Source organism: Halichoeres trimaculatus, unplaced genomic scaffold, assembly GCF_033239565.1.
Source record: "Halichoeres trimaculatus isolate MK-OKI-2021-1 unplaced genomic scaffold, fHalTri1.1 fHalTri1_scaffold_11, whole genome shotgun sequence".
Taxonomy (NCBI): Eukaryota; Metazoa; Chordata; class Actinopteri; order Labriformes; family Labridae; genus Halichoeres; species Halichoeres trimaculatus.
Genome location: NW_027437189.1, coordinates 20,020,270 through 20,040,496, shown reverse-complemented (window position 1 = coordinate 20,040,496; position 20,227 = coordinate 20,020,270). Strand labels below are relative to the sequence as shown.

The 20,227-nt window shown below is 39.6% G+C and overlaps 1 protein-coding gene across 1 annotated transcript in view; it reads left to right on the top strand.

Moving 5' to 3' along the window:
- The window catches only part of casz1 (castor zinc finger 1), a 175,883-nt gene that overhangs the window by 31,444 nt on the left and 124,212 nt on the right, over positions 1–20,227 (top strand). Inside the window, exon 4 of the mRNA XM_074681913.1 lies at positions 2,717–2,792. The gene's annotated coding sequence lies outside the window, so the exon portion shown is untranslated. The remainder of the gene's footprint in view (positions 1–2,716; positions 2,793–20,227) is intronic.

Sequence of the window (20,227 nt, the reverse complement as noted above, 5' to 3'; positions counted from 1 at the left end):
TGAAAAACAGTCATGCCATAACATATCAAAACCTGTTTTACGCAGTGATCTAAATATTTCAGAAATATCAGCCCCATCTTAAAACAGCCGTTGAATGTTTCTCTCTTGTTTTGTTAGTTATGTTTTGTTCCTTTTTTTTGCCCTGCCTCTGAGGTGAGAGGCAGAGACTTTGAAACCAAAGTTGGCAGCATTCCTTGGCAGTGACACAAAGAAGTATCACCTTATTGCTCATATTTGGAAAACATGAAAAAGACTGAGAGTTGAACCAGATGTTCAGGTTCTGATCTCAGTACAGATTGTGTGCATTGCAAGAAAAGTGGGTGTAAATTACCTAGATAAATGTTAACAAGTTACTGTCAAAACAAAATGTTCCTTTTTTAATCTTGGCTCAAAGCAGCTGTTAGCTATGTGCAAAGGGTGATGTGTGTGAGGAGTGTGTCTGTTTGTGGACAGATTTAGGTGAAAAAGTGCTGTGGTCCATTTTTCATTTAAAATGGTGAGTTGTTGAAGCGTGAGCCAAAGGAGACCCTTCAGAATGTGTTTTGGATTTGTTACTGATTCACAAAAAAGAAAGGATGCATCACTTCTTTCTGTAACTGAGTTATTTTTGCAGCGTGTGAAAGAGCCATCATTTTTTTAGTCTTTTGTTTGTCATACATGGACAAGTTTTCAAACTTTGTTGCTCCTGTTGCTACTTAGTTGCCTCTTCCAAATAAGTGTTCTTTTTCTCCCATGAATTATCCTCCAGATTTTCTACATACAGAAGAACAAATGTTAAGCTTTAGTAAGAACAGCCTGAATTTGCATTTTTCTTAGATGAACAGCAAAAGGCCGTCACACAAATGTCAACAGGCTTCATACTATTTTAATGCGTTTTGGAGGAAATCCCTCTATGTTCCAGAGGTGTCTGAGACAGGCGTGTTGCCTCACCTGGTCCCGTGTTTACCTCAGATGGTAGGATTAGGAAGCAGCCATGTGGAAGATATGATTCTAATCCATCGTGCCTTTACTTGGCACTCAGACACGGTCCTTTGCTGCACTTCCACTCTCGCGAAGGTAGAGCTACGCCCTCAAGGAAAACAGAAATATCAACAGCATTTTGAGACTCTCAGAGTGTGATACAACAATATTTTGACAGCCATGTGGGTCGCTGCAGGAAAGTCACTGGTGAGCTGTTCAGGGATCAGTAAGAGGGGGTGGTAAGACAGCGTCTTACAGCCTTCATCCAGCAGTCATCAATCAGTCACGGGTTAAAACACACAAAATATACCAAAACATCTTACTGTACACTGTCCAGTACAAACACAAACTGCACTTTGGAATTTAGCTTCTTCTGCTAAAGATGGCACATTTTTGACCTGTTGAATACAAAAATTTCACCAGAGGGTTGACACAACCAAGCACCATACAAGTTAAGGGGTTAATTAAGGATATATTTAACTCGATTTAACTTGATTTATTTCAAGGATAGCCCCTTGAGATGTACCACCTCATTTTCGAGGGGGTCCTTACAACATAAACCCAGCCATTGATAATTCAAGATCGTAATGAAACAAAATCTTATACATGATCAAAGATACTTAAATACAATGATACAAACACTACAGATAATATCTAATAAAGGTTGGTATTTTTGCCTTTGTTGTTCTATCTGTAGCCCTTTGGATTACTTTTATAGCTGCTCTTTTGTGAAAACAGTTTAACTACTTTTAAATGGAGGTGAATAAAGACTGAATAAATTCAGCTTTTTCTCCCCATACAAGTGTCACATCACTGCAAAAAAAAAAAAAAGAAAGAAAAGGATCATGAAGGCTTAGTGAACTTTTGATTGTTCTGCATGTGTTTAATATCCTCATTATATGGTCAGCATTTATATGACTCTGGTACTGTGAAGGTTTTATCTGCTTGTTTTTGGTCAGAGAACTTGCCCTTGAGGCCATAACTGCATCACCATCTCCATCATGAAGGGTAGAACGCCAAACTCTTATTTATTCAATGTGCTGATAATTAAGCCATTCTCATTAGTGACATAATTGGAAATGTAATTAGCAATAGTAATAGTTATTGCGTTTAATACTTTTTCTCTTTAGTTATCAAACTCATTCACACCAGTAATTAGCAGTCATAAGAATTTCACACTTTTTTCCTAATTCATTTTGGTCACCCGTTGTTTCTGTTGTGTATCCCATCAATAAGTCATTACCGCGTTCATTTAGATTTTTAGACAAACATACAAACACTGTGCTTGTCGTCTTTTCAGAGCGCACTGAAACTGTTGGTGAGGCCACATCAAACAGCACAACTTCTAGAGCCAAAGCAAAAAATATGATGAGTCATACTTTTTTCTGCACAACAGTTAGTGATAAAAAGATATCCCAGGGAATCTGAAGAAGTTTGGGGTCCACTTGAGTAAACTCTATCTGCATTGTACCTGCTGTCAGCTGTTATTATAAAAACAAATGTGTTAGTATTAACACTTTTACAAGATAACCTGTGTCATTTAGAACAGCCTACTCAAAATAGCTCCAGCTGTACATGTGAGATATCACACCTGGATAAAGACCCAAAGTTTTTTTCTTGTCAACCCTTTAAGTTGATCTTTTTCTCTTTCAGAATGAAGACATTTGCCATAATCTAGTGTATTTCATGACATTTATTGTTTTTAAACAAAACATGTGATTGTGCTGATAGTCAGCTGTTTTGTGTTTATCTACAGAAACCAGAGGGCATTGAAGTAAACTTCAGCCTGAGATGATAGCTCTCCCATGGAGTCAGCTCTGGATGAACAGAAGGTGAGTTTAAAAATTAAGTATATTTTGATTGATTGATTAAGTATAAATGGGATAACGCTGGTTTTCTGCTGATGAGATAAAACAAAGTGATATCCAGCTTATTTTATGAAAAATATCAAACAGGATTTATCCTTGTTTTTAATTTTCCATTTTTATCAGTTGGAAAAAAACGGACTGTATCACGGACCTTGCTTTGATACAGCTCACAAAGTGGCTCAGTGGGTAGTGGGTGCAGTATCAGTGCGTCTGTGCACCGTGTTGAAGTCTCACCTCTGTTTCCAGGAACAGCTTAATTGTCTCAAACATGCGCACAAGCTGCACGCACGAGTCATGATACCCCAAGGCCTAGATTAATTAATCTATGAACACCCTTGAGCGGAGAGCATTCGACAGGTGCCTGTTTGCCTTGGTATGGGACTTGTTTTTGGCAGAAGTGTGCTGGCTCATTATAACTCTATAATTAAGTTACGATTTTATTTGCTTTTTCTAAAATACTGTTATTTGTTGCCAACATGGCCTAAACTCAGATTCAGTTAAGTGCACTCTAGGCTGTAATACTACTGTATTTTCTGTTCTTCCTCTAGAGTGGTACTTTGACAAATATGTGAATGAGAGGCTGAGAGTGATACTGTGTGTCACTTACTGGTTGCTTTCCTGTGCCTCCTACAGGTGCTCTTGTTTTCAACTCGCTGTAATTCCTAAAATCTCCTGATTTGTTCTTAATCCAAAGCAAGCTGATTTGCAGCCTCCCCCCAGCCTCTTTGTATCTCAGCACAAAAACAAACATCATGCCCTCCTGCTGGCTGAAGGGATGGTCCTTAGAAACCCCGCAGCTCAGCTCATCCCATGTTGGGGTCCGTTGGCAGTGCTAAGTGAACGCGAGTGAGCGGCGCTCTCAGGGCAACGTCTGTTATTTTCAGTCACCTGCCAGCAAAGAGGGAGGGTGAGATGCACAGCAGGGGCTTTGAAGGAGGGATGAACAGGGCTGTGGGAGAGAATCTCCCTGCTTGCAGGGTGGTCAGACTGAATGAGAGCCACCGGTTTAACGTTTGCCAAGAGCTTGTTCAAGCTAACAATGTGGCCTGTGGAGGGGCAGACTGGAAAGGAAATTGAGGTTAACAACATCGTTACATATTAAACAGGGCTCATCTGTGCAGATAGAATGTGAAATGGTAATCCTTCAATGGGCAAGTTATTATTTTTCAATAAAGCTCCAACTAAAGAAATGTACAATTAAGCCCCTTTATTGGCAAGCCAAGTACATTTTTGGTGTCAGAAATGGAAGATTTCTTCAAATTAGTTCAACAAAAGCTATGAAATACACTCAAATCAGCCTTCCTCAGCTCTCTGCCTCACAAATATGTACCAGTTACTTAAAGCTTCATAATTTTTCTTCAGTGTGTGTCACTGAAAAAGGTTTGAAATGTGCATTTTAAATAAGATACAATTCCTTATATCTGATTGGACAGTCAGTACTTCAGCTTAAAATCTAGTGATTTGGTTTTCTTATGTGATAGCAGAAGCTAATAAATGTATCTGCTTCTATGGTTTAAATTTCTTTCCCAAATAAAAAACAAAAACAGCAAAAACAAAAAAGACAGACTGAAAATAATAATGCAGCAATCTGTTGCTGAATGTGTCTCTAAATTCTTCCTGCTTGAGGAGCCGGGAGCCAATCAGATCAAGGACTTGTTTTTTGCTCATTTTAAAGCGAAAAGAGTTAAAAGATTTTTAAAAACTGTCAGTAAAGGCTTCTGGGGATTGAATCCTAGTTAGGTGGCAGTCAAGTTATAAATGCTAGCCTAAAGGATTGTACCATGATTAATTTGCAGATACTTGATAGCGATCTCTCTAGACTTTTGTACAGGCTAATTCAACATTTAGGACAAAAAAGTCTTAAAAGTGACAATAATTCAATTTGTGTTAAAGTTTTAAATGTAAACTTAAAAATAAATTGAATTATTTAATACCCATTACTGTTCCTTGAAAATACAATTAAATGAGTTTCTTGAAATAACAAGTTTCCTCTAGAGTTCTAAGCAGATGTATTAGTTGTGTCTTAAAAAATCGTAAAGCTTTGGTTTGTTCAGTTACAATTTTAACCTCAGTGAAAGCTTCTTTACTGATTCGTCTAGTCAGCAAGATGCAGATGTAATGAACGTTTTCACAGGTGCTGATGGTTCATTACAGTGTGGGTCTTTAGACTGGTTTTCTCAGTCCATGCCTTACGAGTGAATCTCACCGCTTTCCTTTACACTTTCCCCCACTGTGCTCTGCCCATGGGAGAGACGCCTTCTACGTGTTGTAATAAGGGTAGCTGATATAATGAAGGTCATTGTAATCAGAGCTAATGTGCCAAGGAGTCAAGACACTGTAGCTTTATTTGCCAGCAAGGCCCGGCATTTGGTACCCATGGGGATCAGGCTGATAGTGTTATCTTTGCTAACCTGACTCTAATACAGGCCTTGCTCCGCTGTTTGTGTCAGTGTCGGAGCTGAACTTTTCCCAGTGATCCCCTCCATGAGCGGATGGGCATGGATTGGGCTCCACTTCTCTCCATCCTGGTTAAATCCCATCCCAAGGTGTTTGACTTCTCTCAGTTCACAGTGTATTTAAAGCGCTGTGCTCCCTCTCTCTGACTGTCTGACTTAGAAAACAGACTGGGCTCACATAGGCTGCAATTGAATGCACTTGACACAGAAACATTACATCCGCGTCTGCTGAGGACTGGCTCGTAAGAGATGACCTCTAAATCTAATCCTGTCCCTCAGGATATGCAAATGTCCTCAGCTCAAATTTGATTTGTTTTTGTCAGTTCAGGACACAGCAGTTTGTTTACAACTGTTATTCAAGGCAGAGTCAGAAAAGCTGCTACACACACATAGCTATACTTTAAAAGACGTTTTACAACCTTGCTTGACAGACTGCTTTTATATAAGGGTCCTGTAGAAATTTGTCTTGAAATTTGGCATTGACACTTCCTCTTTAATCATTTTACGTGTTTAGATAAATTACACTTCAAGTTAGCCAACAAGTTGAAACAAAATAGATGAGATGATCCATCAAGAAAAATAAATGATTTACTTTCTTAACTGTATGTGTTTCGTTGAGTTGTACAAAATTGTTTAATCAAATAGTTAAGCATATTATGTTTTCATAAGAGACAGAAATGCAAAATTTCAGGAATTATTAAAGAAATCTTGCTATACTGTATCACTCGTGTGAAGCTGTGAGTCTTAACTGTACATTTCCAAGCCCCATAGATCTTATTGCCTTCCATGCATCCCATTAACAGAAATTCTAAATACTAAGATTATTAAACAAACACCTTTGACCAAAGAAGAGAAAACTCTTTTACTTGAAATCTTTTGATGAATTTGATTAGAACCTTACTCCTAACAAAAATGGTGAAACACTTGAGACTATCAGAAATCAACTGAACTTGTAGTCATCCTCTGTGTTTTAGTGTCAGTGCTCTAGCTGTGTTCATATACAACTGCCCATTTAGTTTCTTCATACATAGATGTCTGCTTTGCAAAATGGATAAACTTTTTGTGAAGGTGTAACGTTGCCACTGGTTGATTCTGAAAGAGCCTGGGATGATGATTGCCTTTTTCTGTGTTGCTAAACGCAGTTAATTGTCTGGCTTTCAACTATTTTGCTGGAATTCTGAGACCTGTGCCCCTGAAGCACTCATGGGTGTAAGTGGGGTTGGGTGGACCTGCAACCATTTCTTCACCACTTCAACAGAGGAGTTGTAGTTAAAACTTTAACAAGTTCCTTAACTGAAGTTTCAAAATTTCCTTTGTCATCATTTCTGGTCTCACAGAGTATTTCAAGTCAGCAGTTTGGTTTCTGATAAATATCCAGTCACATATGGGTCATCAGAGTCCAAAAACCAGAAACAAAACCATTCTCCAGTGGGAATACTTGACAGAACTTGAATGGTGATTATAATTTTTCTCTCTCTTTTTTTAAATTCTTGTCTCTTTAATCTGCCACTTTCTGTGAGAAACATCAAAGGGCTTTTTTTCCTATTCATCTGAGCACCTCCAGGAAAAAAAAAGGCTACCCATATCTAACCCCCTGCAAGTCCCCTGGTCCTATCATTCAAACTTCCAAGCCTCTCTTTGTGGCTTCCTAGAGGACTACGGTGAAATGATCTCTTTTGTTTCGCATCATTAGTTCCATCTGTTGTGCGAGCAGGCCTGTCTGTTCCGGAGCATGGCAACGTGATGGTCGCCAGGGGCGATTGGAGACGCTACCGTACTGGTGGCTTGTGGCTCGACCTCCGCCACTGCCGTTGCCTCGTCCGTGATCCCAGTGACACTCTCGCACTTGCTTGTCTGTTTTAACTTATTTATTCATACATCTAGGGAAAAAGAAGCACACGCATGCCTCCTATGCATAAAACCAAAGTTAATTTAGCTGTTTTTTAATATTATAAATAGAGATCTGTTTATCAGGCTGTGATAGAGATTCCAAATGGTTTTTAAATAACCTGTAATATCTCTAAAGTGATTATACAGATCTATATATCCCTAACAACCCGAGCTGTCTCACACTCATGTATGTCCAGTCTGTTATAAAAAACAAAAAACAGGCTTTGATAGGTCAGATTTGTTTGCTTATTTTCTTTCAGTCGGGTGTAAACCATGCAACAAACAGATGTAGCATATTCTCTCAACAAGGAAATATTTTATTCATGATTTACATGAATGATAAATCTTCAGAAAGTCTTGGCGCTGATGGGCATACACAATTTTACATCTGTCTTCCTCAGAATAATTAATCGCTTACCAAAACACTTGGGACTCAGTGTTGGATTTTTTCCTCCCACTTTACTTGATCTAATTACTTCTTTAAAAGCAAAGTATTCTCTAAAGAGGACTGCAATGATAAACATGATAAACAGTGTGCTCCACTAAAGACATATCCAGACAACTAGCAGGAAATCTTGTTCTTGTAAAGATTGCTTTTTGGTCTTTTCTCAGAGAAATCCCCACCACACCTTAGACAGGGAAACGTGGCCTTGCGTTCTAATTATAATTCCTAATTCCCAAATGAATAATTCCATAATGTCTCCCGAGTGAATTGCTCTGGCCTTATCATCATAGTCTGAATGTACAGCACAAGGGCATCTGTGTGCATGTCAATGTGGAGATCACCAGATCATTTTCATTGAAGACGGAGCCATCAAAGGTCATAGCCATCCAAATGACCTAACCTTGCAATGTAACACCTGGGTGTAAAAGTGGACTCATCCTATCTGCTGGGATGGGTGTAATGTACCTCTAATGTATCAAGTGCGGAAATAAAATAAGAGTTATAGGCTTGTGGAGGAAGCTCAGTGTGGGCTAGAGAATACTGTAACTCTATAGGGTGAAATAGCTGTGTTGGTATCACCCGAGGTGACAGTCTATTGCCAAAGTGCTGTATTTGTTGGAACCATTATGAAATAGAGTCTGAGAAAAAGGCCAATATTCAGTTTGAATTGATTCCTGGAAAACTCCAGAAGTGAATATGCTTTCATTTTGATAGTATTACCATGGACAAAATGTGTTGTGTCAGTTTCACCTTGCCATTACTTTGCTCCATTAAGGCAAAACCGCCTGATTTTATTTTTGCCCAGTCTATTTTCTGTGATAAAATGAATATGGGAAAGCTTTATTAAGTCTGAGTGACACCTAAAGCTGAGAGCCAACAGGAAAATAAGTCATGAGGGATCCAGTTTCAGTTCATTTTTGCTCAATTTCCATCTCCTGATCAAATACTGCACTTTCCAGTGGAGGCCTAATGGGAGTGTCAAGTTCACTAAGGCCCTATCTCTTCCTCTCACTCCATTACCTGATAACAGCACTGGTTTTGCCACTTATTTGCACGGTGCCGTTAAGCTTTGCTTGTGCTGAGCACGTTTGTGGAGGACTGTAAGTGGAGTTATATTGAGGTGATTTTATAAATTTCTACAAATCTTCTCTGCATGTGCGCCCATGTTGTTGTGGGCATGAACCCATCTCATTTTCTTTCCTGCACTCCGACTATTTTAACTGTTCTTTTCAGTGAAGCTTTTGAATGCTGCTCTTCTTTAAGCCAAACAAACATGACCACTGATGTCTTGGGTTCAGGGCCTTTTCAAACAACCTTTCAATAAAACAAGCTCAGCTGTGAGACATACAGGATCTCTCATGCTGGGCCGCCCCGCTGAAGGTACCCTCCCTCCTGTTTCAAAGCCATTAGCTTCTGGTTCCCCCAGGAGAGCCAGTATTATCCTGCAGGGTTTATTTAAACTTGTTGGGAAGGTCTTCCCTTTCTTTACTGTTGGATACGTGGTGTTTGGGAGAACCTCACCAACTATGAAACTGATTTTATTCTGCATGTTAATCTAACTCTTGCATCAATCTTAGATTTTCTGTAACAGTGAGATTGTTGTGTGTTGATATGGCCCAGTTGATGCTTTGCAGTCAACACCTACAGTTCATCTACCCACCTGAAGTAGTTTTATGAATTCTTTGATTCCTGGAAGGTTCTCTGTGTTTTCCAGCACTTAAAGCCCTTTGTGAGTGACAGTAACCTGAAAGGTGAGAGGAGTGGCAAAAAAGGAAGAAAGAAGCAAGACAAATGAGCAGAGTTTACCAAGGCACCCTTTACTTACAATGTGGAGCTCCCTGGCTTGTTTTTATTGACCTTTTTCTCATCTTCCCTTTATTTTCCACAGTATAAGAAATGCCACTTCAATAAATGTCATTTAGCCATCCCTAGTTTCAGTGTCACTCGTTCACGTGTGATATTTTGATGGAATTTATTCCTTCATGTGGATCCATTCTGGCTGTTATATTGCATGACCTTACTGCATAGAGCTACATTTTACTGAATAAATATATGCACACTTGCTGCACATCCTTTTTTAAACACTCCTCCCTAACTGTCTCTTAAATCGTCAAACTGGTTGGCCTCAGTGTGTTATTTTTTTGTACCGTCTTGGGAGGACAACGATGCTTTGGCTGAGACATTATTGAACTATTAAACCACTGCCCCTCCCACTCTCAAGCACTTTTAGTTCTGTATAAATGCATTGAAATTACTTCCAGAGGAAGGGTGATGTAGAAAGACCACTGGAAAGGCTACTTATTCTCTTAATGATGTCCTGTCCTTTTAAAAGTAGTCATCTTCAGTCACAAATGGATGAGTACAGCAGAGGAGCACCCTCGGGACTGAGGTCATCCCAACCTTCTACTCCAAGCACAGGAAGTTACTTCCTGTGAGATGCAGCAGGGCAGTTTTTCTTTAAAAGCTGAATTTGTTGACAGGGTTGGGTGGAGTGCATTGCCAAATACCACACAGTAATTATTGTGGGTGTTGATTAGCATTCAATTATTTTTGATTGGTTTGCTACCGATTTATAGCTATGAGAAGAAAACCCTGTAAATACAGAATAAATGTCAGAAGGTGAGTTACATATAGAGGCTGGATCCTCAACTGTCAGGGGCAAGAGAGATCTTCATTGGGAAGACTTTCTGGTTGTTAACATGCAGTAGAACGGGGCACTGTTAGTTTTACCTCACCAAACATACCATGTCTTTAAATCTGAGCCTGCATTGTGAAAGAAGTTTGACATTTTTCTCATGGGAGTATGCCTTAAAGATAATCCATCTACTGACATGCAAAGTAATTAAACTATCAACACCCATCTATTATGGTTTTTACCATGGTTGCACAAATGATTTTTTTTAACCAAATAGAGTTTTTGTAACAAACAACAAAAATCAATCTCATTTTTAGTCTTCATGACTGCTAAACCCAAGAGAGCTTCTCAGTCGTAAAAAAAACCTTAAAGCTACATTTTTAGTTAAATGACAAAACCCCAAATATTCAGAAAATAACAGTTTTGCTCATTGCAGTAGACAATAAAAGGGTAATAACACTTCAGTTTAACATTATTTATACAACAGTTGAAATAATTAGTCTTGCCAATCCCTGTGTGCCTTAAAGTCATTATGGAACAGTGTTGCACTAAGGTTTTAGACCAAATCGTTGCCTTGCCCTTTTGAAGAGGACAAAACTTTGCTAAGACCTGATTTAGGTGGAAGTGACTCTTGAAAAAAATAGATGGATAAATAGATAGATAAACTGTCCTTTTGATCCTTCTAAGGCTGATGTTGGCTTTTATTAGAACTTTGGGAGGCATTAAGAGGGACATTTTGATTTTTCAGCAAAATTACCTCTTTCAGCCAGTAATAACTTAAGCTTCACCAGCAAAACAAAACAGAGCAAACAGTTAAGGGCTTAAAGGCCCAAACACACATTTTTTTTAAGTTAAGTGAAATATAGACCATTCCACCTGTGGAAGTTCAGTCAAATCATCCATCCACTGACACTAACGACAGGTCGGCCTGCATACTCTTGTTGGTTTGTGTTGTCTCATCAGTGGTGATAGCTCTAAGACTGTAAGAGAAGCTCAGCTTCCCCAAAAATGTCCCCAAAAATAGTGGTGATATGTACAGCTGTGTACATTTCATTGACAAAATATGCGCTAGAATCCCTTCATCTTTTGTTCAGAATCAGCTACCTATCACAGGTAACTGGCTTCACCTCTTTCTCATCCATCCCCACAGCGTCTCAGAGCTTTAACACAGTCCGACGCTGGGCGTCTTCTGACTTCAGCAGAGAGGCGAAGAGTGGGTTGTTCCACTGTGGAACTGGACTGTCATTGGATATTGCTGGGCTTTGTCCTGCCCATCAGACGCTCAGCGTCTCTGGGGTCTATGAGGCAGTGGACTGGCCTGGAAGCTGGGCTTCTGCATGATGATTGGATGATCTGTCTGAGGCCGAATCCCTTTTTGATTGACAGTGAAATGAGCCAGTCGGTAATCTTGAAGTATAACCCTCCACCGGAGCATCTTCTCAGTTTTACAGTTAGTTGTTCTGGACTGATCTGGAGGCTTTATCGATCCCCAGCGAGTTTACCTTTCTTAAAAACGACGAGCGTTTTGCTACAGCTGCGGAGCTTCTCCCCCTGCCACTCACACTTACAGCCTGTCGTAGTCTCAGGTAGCAGCTCCAGCTGCTAACAAACTGACACGGAGGGTAGAAATTTATGTTTAAATAAATAAACAAATTTATGATGTAGGCCGGAAAAAAATGAGCTTCCCCTCATTGACTGACCAGCAGCCACCACTGTGTCCCATCGAATTAACACTTAGTACCAAACAGAAAGTGACCTCAAATATCCAGAGCTGCATGATGTCTTTTCTCTTTTGTAGAAAAAAAACTTAAAAAAACTTGCTCACCATTGCTTCAGTGGTTAACATGTCTCAAGCTAAGCCCCGCCCACTATAAACGTCACACTGTTCGCATGCACTGTTTGCTAATCTGAAAAGGGTCTTTTAACCATAGCCTGCATGGCATAGTTTTATTTAACTTTTGAACTAATGAAAGTTACATTTTTGGAAATGCATGATTTTTTTTTCAAATAGAAATGATAAGTGATTGTCAACACATGATAACTACACAACTGACTAAGTTTCTGCATTAGACCTTTTGTCTATTTGCAGTGTAGTCACTAAATGCTGATGTTTAATAGCTGGCTGATAACTTAGATAGGCTTGGCGGAGTGTTAAACTTAAAGTCAGATTTGGACGTTAAAGAGGAGTAAAGCTGGCTGTAGACTAACAAACTGTACATGTCCTTCTCAATCCCAGCACCTTGTGGCTGCCTACCAGCACGCATCAGGCGGGTGAGGTGTAGTCAGTGATATACATGACATGCGTCTCTAAGGACCCTCTGATTTGTATAATATCCTTCAGACAAGGTCATAGCAGTGCCTACGTCTTTGAAGATAGAGGAAAGAGAACATGTTCCCCCTTCATTGTGCCTGTGGAAAAGAACAAACGTGAGATCACGGTGTCGAGGGGCTTTCACTCTTCAAAGTTGATATTAATCAGACATGAAACGTTTTAGATAAAGTGATAGTTATCTTGATTCCTGGCACCGACTGTTGAATAGACGGAGCAACGCACAGGGAAGCTGATTAGCTGTGTTTTTAGTGTGAAATCCTGGGGAAACGTATCCATCTGGTGTATGAATAATTTAGATGGCTCAAGTTGGTTCCTGTTGCTGTTGTGTTTGCGCTCAGCTTTCTCCCCCGGCTCAGCACCCCTCCATCACCACCACCCTCCCACCCTCCCTCCTTGACATCACTCCTGAGGCTTGTTTGTGATGCTTAAAGGGAAGTTGGGCCACATGAGGAATCGTGGGGAGGAGAAACTCACTTTCCCTCTCAGCTGTCTCGCTCTTCTTCTGTCTTTTCTAAACCTACATAAACGTCAGATAAACAGTTTAACACCCCTGGACAACGACACACTTTGACACACACACTGTAGTTGTGCTCTGTGTTTTACATACAGTGCACCTCACACACCTTTGAAGTTAGATGAGCTTAGAATTTAGACATTAAGAAGTTCACAGTGGATTCAAAGAACTATCTAACCCACAAACAATGATCTCACTGTCATTTCACAGAATTTTAACACTTTAAGTGCACATGTAAACACATGTTAGGATGATAGAAGTGAAGTTATTTATTAGCATATCTGTAAAAAATCAAACATAATCAGGTGGAGTTGTTTCCTCGAGTGTAATCCAGTCCCTGTCTTTAAAAGAACCAGTGAGATTGGTGGTGGCGGTGGGGGTGGGTCATTAAGGAATAGAAGGAAAGAAAGACAGAGAGAAAGAGAGACAGAGAGAAAGAGAAGGAGGGAGGAGGAGGAGGAGGAGGAGGAGGAGGGGGATGTGACAGGCCCTTGGAATCTCAACCTCTCTCTCCTGGCGCCCGCACTAATCAACCCCTGTAATTTATGCAGAAAATATGATTTATATTTAATTTCACTACACTTGCATTGTTAATTTGAGATGTAATTAACGCGTCGCCACGGCAACTAATTTCTCAATGCCGTAAATTATCACCGCCTTTTCATCAAAATTCAGTTACTTTGGCTCCTGTGTGCAGTGTTGTGATGCAATTAGGTTACCAGGGCAACCCCAAAGTGTTAATTTTCTTTTGTTATATTGCAGCCAGGCAGAAGTTTATATACGACAAGTCATTTTCACTTTTTTTTTTTGCTGAACAATGAACTCGGATTTCACTTTTCAGGAACTGGGGACGTGTGTTAACCAGTGCTGCTGGATCATGCTGCTCTTGTACTCAAGTATACCACACTGCATGTTTGTTACAGAGCAGGTGAACTGACTGATTGCTCAGAGTGCTATGCCGTTGCAAGTACGGATGTTTCAAACTTGTCCTTTGGGAAAGGGCATATTTGTCAAAGAGAATCTATATAGATGAGGAATGTGTGCATTTTTCAATTTTAAGAGAGCCCGATCTTCCCCCTCAAACCTCCCCTCCTTCTCCTCTCTCGCACTCTGCCTCATACATACAAACATACTCACACACACATCCACCCCGACACATTTTCAGTACTTGCACTTCTTTTATTCCCCCAACAGTGACTGTGAAATGACTCAATATTTTAATCAACTGTATCTAATTTGCACTCCAGCAGAAGATAGGGCCACATGTGTGCTGTTGTTGCCCTGGCTGGCACTGAGTATGCCCACTGGATGCCTCTGAGCCGCCCTGGATTGCCACGCTTGCCAGTCTCTGCGGTCCACTCGGTGCGTCTGTCTCCAATCCATCCCCCCTTAGCTAGTCTTCAGTGGAAATATCAGGTCATTGGCTGCTAAGCTCTGGTTAACTGCAAAGGTAATTAAATTTGTAAGCAGGCTTTTTGAATCTTTTTAGCCTCTTCTGTAATACCGGCAGGGATTACAGCCTTTTTGAAGCACTGCTCTATTGATGCCCTGGCAAAAAAGGGGCCAAGTCCCTGTGACCAGGCAGGGGTCACATCCACCAAAGCCCTGACTGATGGATCCAGAGCCATGACGTCTTTTTCACTGTGTAGCTGTACACAGAGAGCAATGTTTGTGTATTACATGGTGCAGATCCTGCTGCAAGATGAAATGCTGAACCTCCCTTTTTTGTGTGAACAGTTGTTTTAATTTATTGTGTTGAACAATCAAAGACGGTTACTTCTTATCACACAATGCCCACTGAGAAAATCACTCTACATTTTACATAGGTTGAAGCACAGACTTCTAACTATTTGGTTTTGAGTTCAGCTACCATGGCACTGGTAAGCTCCATCTGTGGTATAAAAGAGAAGGAAGACTGCTGTAAGGTGAGGAACTTCTGTTTGATATCAAGATATTGTCCCTGCTGATTTTAAACAACAGTTTGACTTTATTTGCAAAGACAGTGGAATATAAAAGGATTCAGTGAAGGCTCTTTGTAGTGAAAGACCATGGGGAGATCTCCGGCAGGGGCACTCTTTAAAGAAGCCTGTTCCTCACAAGCTAATGATGCATTTAATGTAAAAGACATCTTTCCAATATAATTCCCCTTGTTTAGAGAACTACCGGTGAATGCAAAGAGTAATATTGGTTTCTGCAAAGATTTAAGTGCAGCTATTTGGATGTAACTGAAACCTCCTGAGCTTTGATCCCTCCCTGTCTGATCTTTTAACTATAGATTAACTCCACCTCAGACTCTGGAACAAGCTTGCACTTGCCTTATTCAACACACCTATGGTAAATACCAGGGTTTGTGCAGAAACTCCAAAAAAGTGTAATGTATTTCATCACCTTGGATGAGGCCATGTGTAACATCGCCTACATCATGGAGAGACAGTTTCTTGTAGATAAAATCAACAGCCATACACCCCAGAGAAGTACAAAGCAAGGAGCTTCTGCAGTTTCCTCTTTCCATTGGTTCACTGATGTCAAAGTCTGTCTAAACAACAATAATAGGTCACAATGAGGCTAATCAAGAGCAGTGTAATAGACCATCCAACCTGTCTGGTATGTCTGGCAAATCTTGCTTGATTAGAACAACAAATATTCTTGCTATTGTCCTGGTGGATGCTAAGTGCGAGCGTCAGGAAAGGTCATCAAGGAAGTTTTTATGTAACTCGCTCTGTAAAATACTAAGTTGATTAGACTTGTTTATTTATTCAGGTCCAAAAGAGTGTTTGCTTTTGTCGCATTTATTCCCATTTTGCCAGCACAAGGGGCCCTGGAAGACGAGTTACCAAGGAACACAAAATTTTAATTAGTGTATTTTAATCATTCAGGCTTTTCAAGCTAATCCACAGACTCCTGAGAATTCCCAAGATGCAGCTCTGTGCTGCTTTACCATTTATTGTTGAGTCTATTATAATTACTGTTAGCAGGTGGGGGCAGGGAGACGTTTATTATGTTTTTCCATCTTTATTATAATTACTAGAAAAAATGAAAGGATGCTGTTTCATTAAGTTTAGAGATGATGCCATTTTCCCCCTGTTTTTCCCCTCAATCTCCTTCCTGCCTTTGTTCCATAATGCTATTGTACTGGCTTTCATTCCAGGGCTTTCATACATTGCACAGCTTTATGAGAAAAAAACAACAAAAAGAAACAGATCTCTTATTAAGAACAGAAGAGGGGAAAGATGGTCTTAAAGAACTTAATTTCTGAGAGAGTCTTCTCCCTTCTGTTTTTTTCAAATCCACACAGTGCTCTGAGAATGAAGTTGACGCTTCCTCTGAAACACAAATATTTAATAGAGTTGGACTGGGATCAGAACAGAAATGCAAAAAGTAGAATATGTTTGCCTCTCTTCCACGCTCTTCAGTAATGACAGATAAGAGGACTGCAGTAAATCTTTAAGCCTCATGCTTTTGGTGCTCTGAAGGGAATTTAACATCTTCCAGAAATATTTTATGTTTGTCTGTTTATTTAAATACCATATTACCACTGCCTCTTTCCATCATGTCCCCAATGTCTCAAACTTATGTATCTAAAAAAATCAGGCATCTGAAGTTTCAAGACAAACGAACAAGTGTTTTCTCTTTTAGACTTCTTTTAGTGATACTTTCAAAAGTGAAAACTTTTGGTCTCTCTGTTTTTTCCTTTGAGAAGAGACTCCTCTGTGAAACTGAGTGAGTCTTTATGTATGAGAGGGAGAACATGACAACTTTTTTTTGTGATACTGTGTGAGTTGACTAGATGATCGGAGCTTGTAGTTTGGTTATGATGGAGTTAACTGCATCACATAAAAACTCAACACTCTGTCATTTCAGTGTCTGTCAAGGGCAACATTTTGTTAAATGATCTCATGAATTGTTTTTTTTTTCAGTGAGCAGATCTGAAGCTGTCACTTTGCTAGATGAGCAATAAGTTAACAAACTTTAATTCAGAACTCTGCCATCAGAGTTCCAGTTGTGTGAATGGTTGCTGCTTTGTAAGTTGTTCATTAGCATCTTAAGGGGAAAATCCCTCTGTAAAGTGGATTTGCATTTTGCTGTTTAACTCCATGTCCAGAATTTACAATATAAAGTCGACTCAACGCACACCTTTGGGGACTGTCACAAAAGCAGACCTTGAACAATATTTAATTTTTACCTTTTAATTTATTATCACCAACAGTGATTTGACGTTTATGTATTATTGCCACAGGAGCTGAATAGGTCAAGTCTTGACAAGAGAGACTTAACTCTGAAGAGACAGACAGATTAAGTCAAGAGATAAACGCTGAGGCTTCCTTTGTAAAAGATTGTGAGACCAGTTGTATTCATAGTGTTGTGTTTTATGGTTGAGTGGTCTTATTTGATCTGAAGACTTAAAGTGAAAGATCCACACCTGTTGAACTTGGCTCAGTAGCAAAAGAAGTTTTTATTTGACATCTTAAATCTGTCATGAGACAGTATCCTTGAATCCAGCTTTTTTAGACAGTTCTTTGTATCTTTAGCAAAGAATCAACTGCAATATCAAATACTGCTTATGCTCTATCTGTAGATGAATGTATGAATAAAAGTCATTAAAAATATTTATCCCAAACTGTAGCAACATCCAGATTGTGGTGTTGGTTAACTGTGCTTTACAGTTTTAAACAGGCTGTATATCAGGGGTGGCCAACCTGTGGCTTGCGAGCCACATGCGGCTCCTTGATCCATTCATTATTGTTATGAGTAGTAGTGTGCCAATCAAATTGAATTATTGATATATTGATGTTGTGATTAGTATTGATCAATACTTGGGTGATGAGAATGATACTTAAGTTTCAGTTTCTTTTCTCAACTTGCACATGTGCTCATAGCTATCTAGATAGATGAAACTTTGTCTCTTCTGCAGTCAAAACAGAAACTTGTCTTAGACACATCTCCAAGCATGAATTGAAGCACGCTTACAAATGCAATAAAAGTCACTTCAAAGTTTGGAAGTGTATTGATTTTCATCTTATGTCCTTTCGTTTATGTGTAAGAGGAAGTGTGTTTTTAATGTGGCTCTTTGTAGTACCATGGTAATTTTTGTGGCTCTTGGTCTTTGACTGGTTGGCCACCTCTGCATAGCTAGGATGCTTTTAGTTTACAAAGCCTCCAAGCTGGCATTTCAGGTAGTGTAATATCAACAGATTCTACCCAAACTGTAGAGTCTATACACAAGGGTCGGTTGCTGGATTTTCAAAACCTGGATGCATCAAAAATAAGTAATGGAAACCACTGACTGACTCCTGCCGCCTCTCATTGTTTTATGGTAACAGATGATGTTCACTTTGAGGTTACTTTCCATTACGTTTTGAGACAAGTCTAGATGGACTTTACCTAACACCAGTATCTGCTGGCCTGTGAGTTTTAGCCATTTGTATTCATGCTATGTACAGCAGGTCTGACAGTCACCTGTCTGTACCTGATGCAGTGTAATGAAGCCGGTCGTTGCTGGTGGCCATATTGGATATGACGTGGGCTTTGACCATCTTTTCCTACAGCTACAGGGTGCCTGTCAGTCACGTGAGCTTAACTGTGCCTCTGTTTGGACAAACTTCTAACTTGCTGAGTTAGAAAAAAAAATCACTTCCCGTACAGTGTGTGCCAATAGTGGAATTAGCGTTTTGGACCCAAACTGTTTCCTCCAAATAGTTTTTTTTTAATGTTGTAAAACTCTTAAAGCCCTTCCACATAGGTTTCATTTTTCTAAATCAGATGTTCCCCCTTGAACAACAGCGCACCAACAGAGCAACTAGATTGAAAATCTACTTTCATCTTACTTTCATGTATGGAATTGTGGCTGTGTTAATTAGTGTTTAAGAGTGTAACTGCTGAGAAAAGATCAGAAAATAATGTTTTTCCTTCTATGCTTCACAGCTTTATTTTCATTAACTGTGCTAGCTCTTAAATCATCCTTTATGCCTCTTAATCACGGCAGCTCTCTTTCCTTGCAGCTGTAAGCTCAAGGAGGAGCAGTGGTAGAATCTGTAGAATTGGTCGTCTCTTATTCGGTTGTGGGAGGTTTGATTCCAGTCCTGTTGTCCACCTGCTCGTTTCTTTGGACAGGACACTTAATCCCAAACTTCCTGAGTAAGGGGAAACTGTGCCATTGGTTGTAGAATGGGATTAGCAATACTGTAGCTGCTAGAGATTATTGCTGTTGCAAGAATTTGTTTCAGGAAAATGGATATACCATCATGAAAATAAAAATTGGGATACATACTGTTAAGACTTTTCTATACATCCCTAACTGAATCCAGAGTATCTTGAGATACTGGTCTCCAAAAGACTTAAGTAGAAGTCTCTAAGTCAGTCTAGTATACTCGATTCCTCTCTGATTACTTTAAATTATAGAAGAGTTAAAATAGTACATCAATGTACTTTGGCATTTGTATTAAAAAAAAAGGCAAATGTCCTGCTGGAGTGCTTGGCTTTGACGTCTTTTTAACTCACATGACAGTAAGTTATTAAACCATGAGTTATCCATAGTGTCCTCTGTGCTCATGTACCTTGTTTGGTTTGGCACTCTTGGTCACAAGGTTTCTGCATACTGCAGTTGGAAGTTATTTTTTTTGACCCCAACTACCCTTAGATCGGCCTCTTCAACCTGAATCTGTCCCCAAACTGTCAACCCCCCTGAAATTCTTTGAGCTTCTCTGTGTATTTAGCACCACATCATTGCTCTATTTTGGGATGTTTTTGCGGGCAAAAAGGAGAGGAGAGAATGAGTCCATCCCAAGTGGATATTTTTCATGTTTTCATGAAAAATTCCACATCTTCCCATGAGGTGGCCTTCCGGAGGAAAAAAAAAAAGAAGAAGATATATTTCAGGACAGGCCATAGGAAAAAAAATAATTAATAGACCTTTGAAGTGTGAAAGGCCATTCTAATGTAATTATAGAGTCTTTGTGAAGTGTCAGGATTTTGGAATTATAAAATCACTCTGGATTGGCAGCAGTAATTATGGCGAGTGAAAGAGACATTCTTATAAGTTTGCTGATGCAGCTGTGCAGTCTTTCAACTCTGTTTAAAGGTTTCTTTTATGTAATTATATACTTTACTTCACACAGTGCAACAGAAAA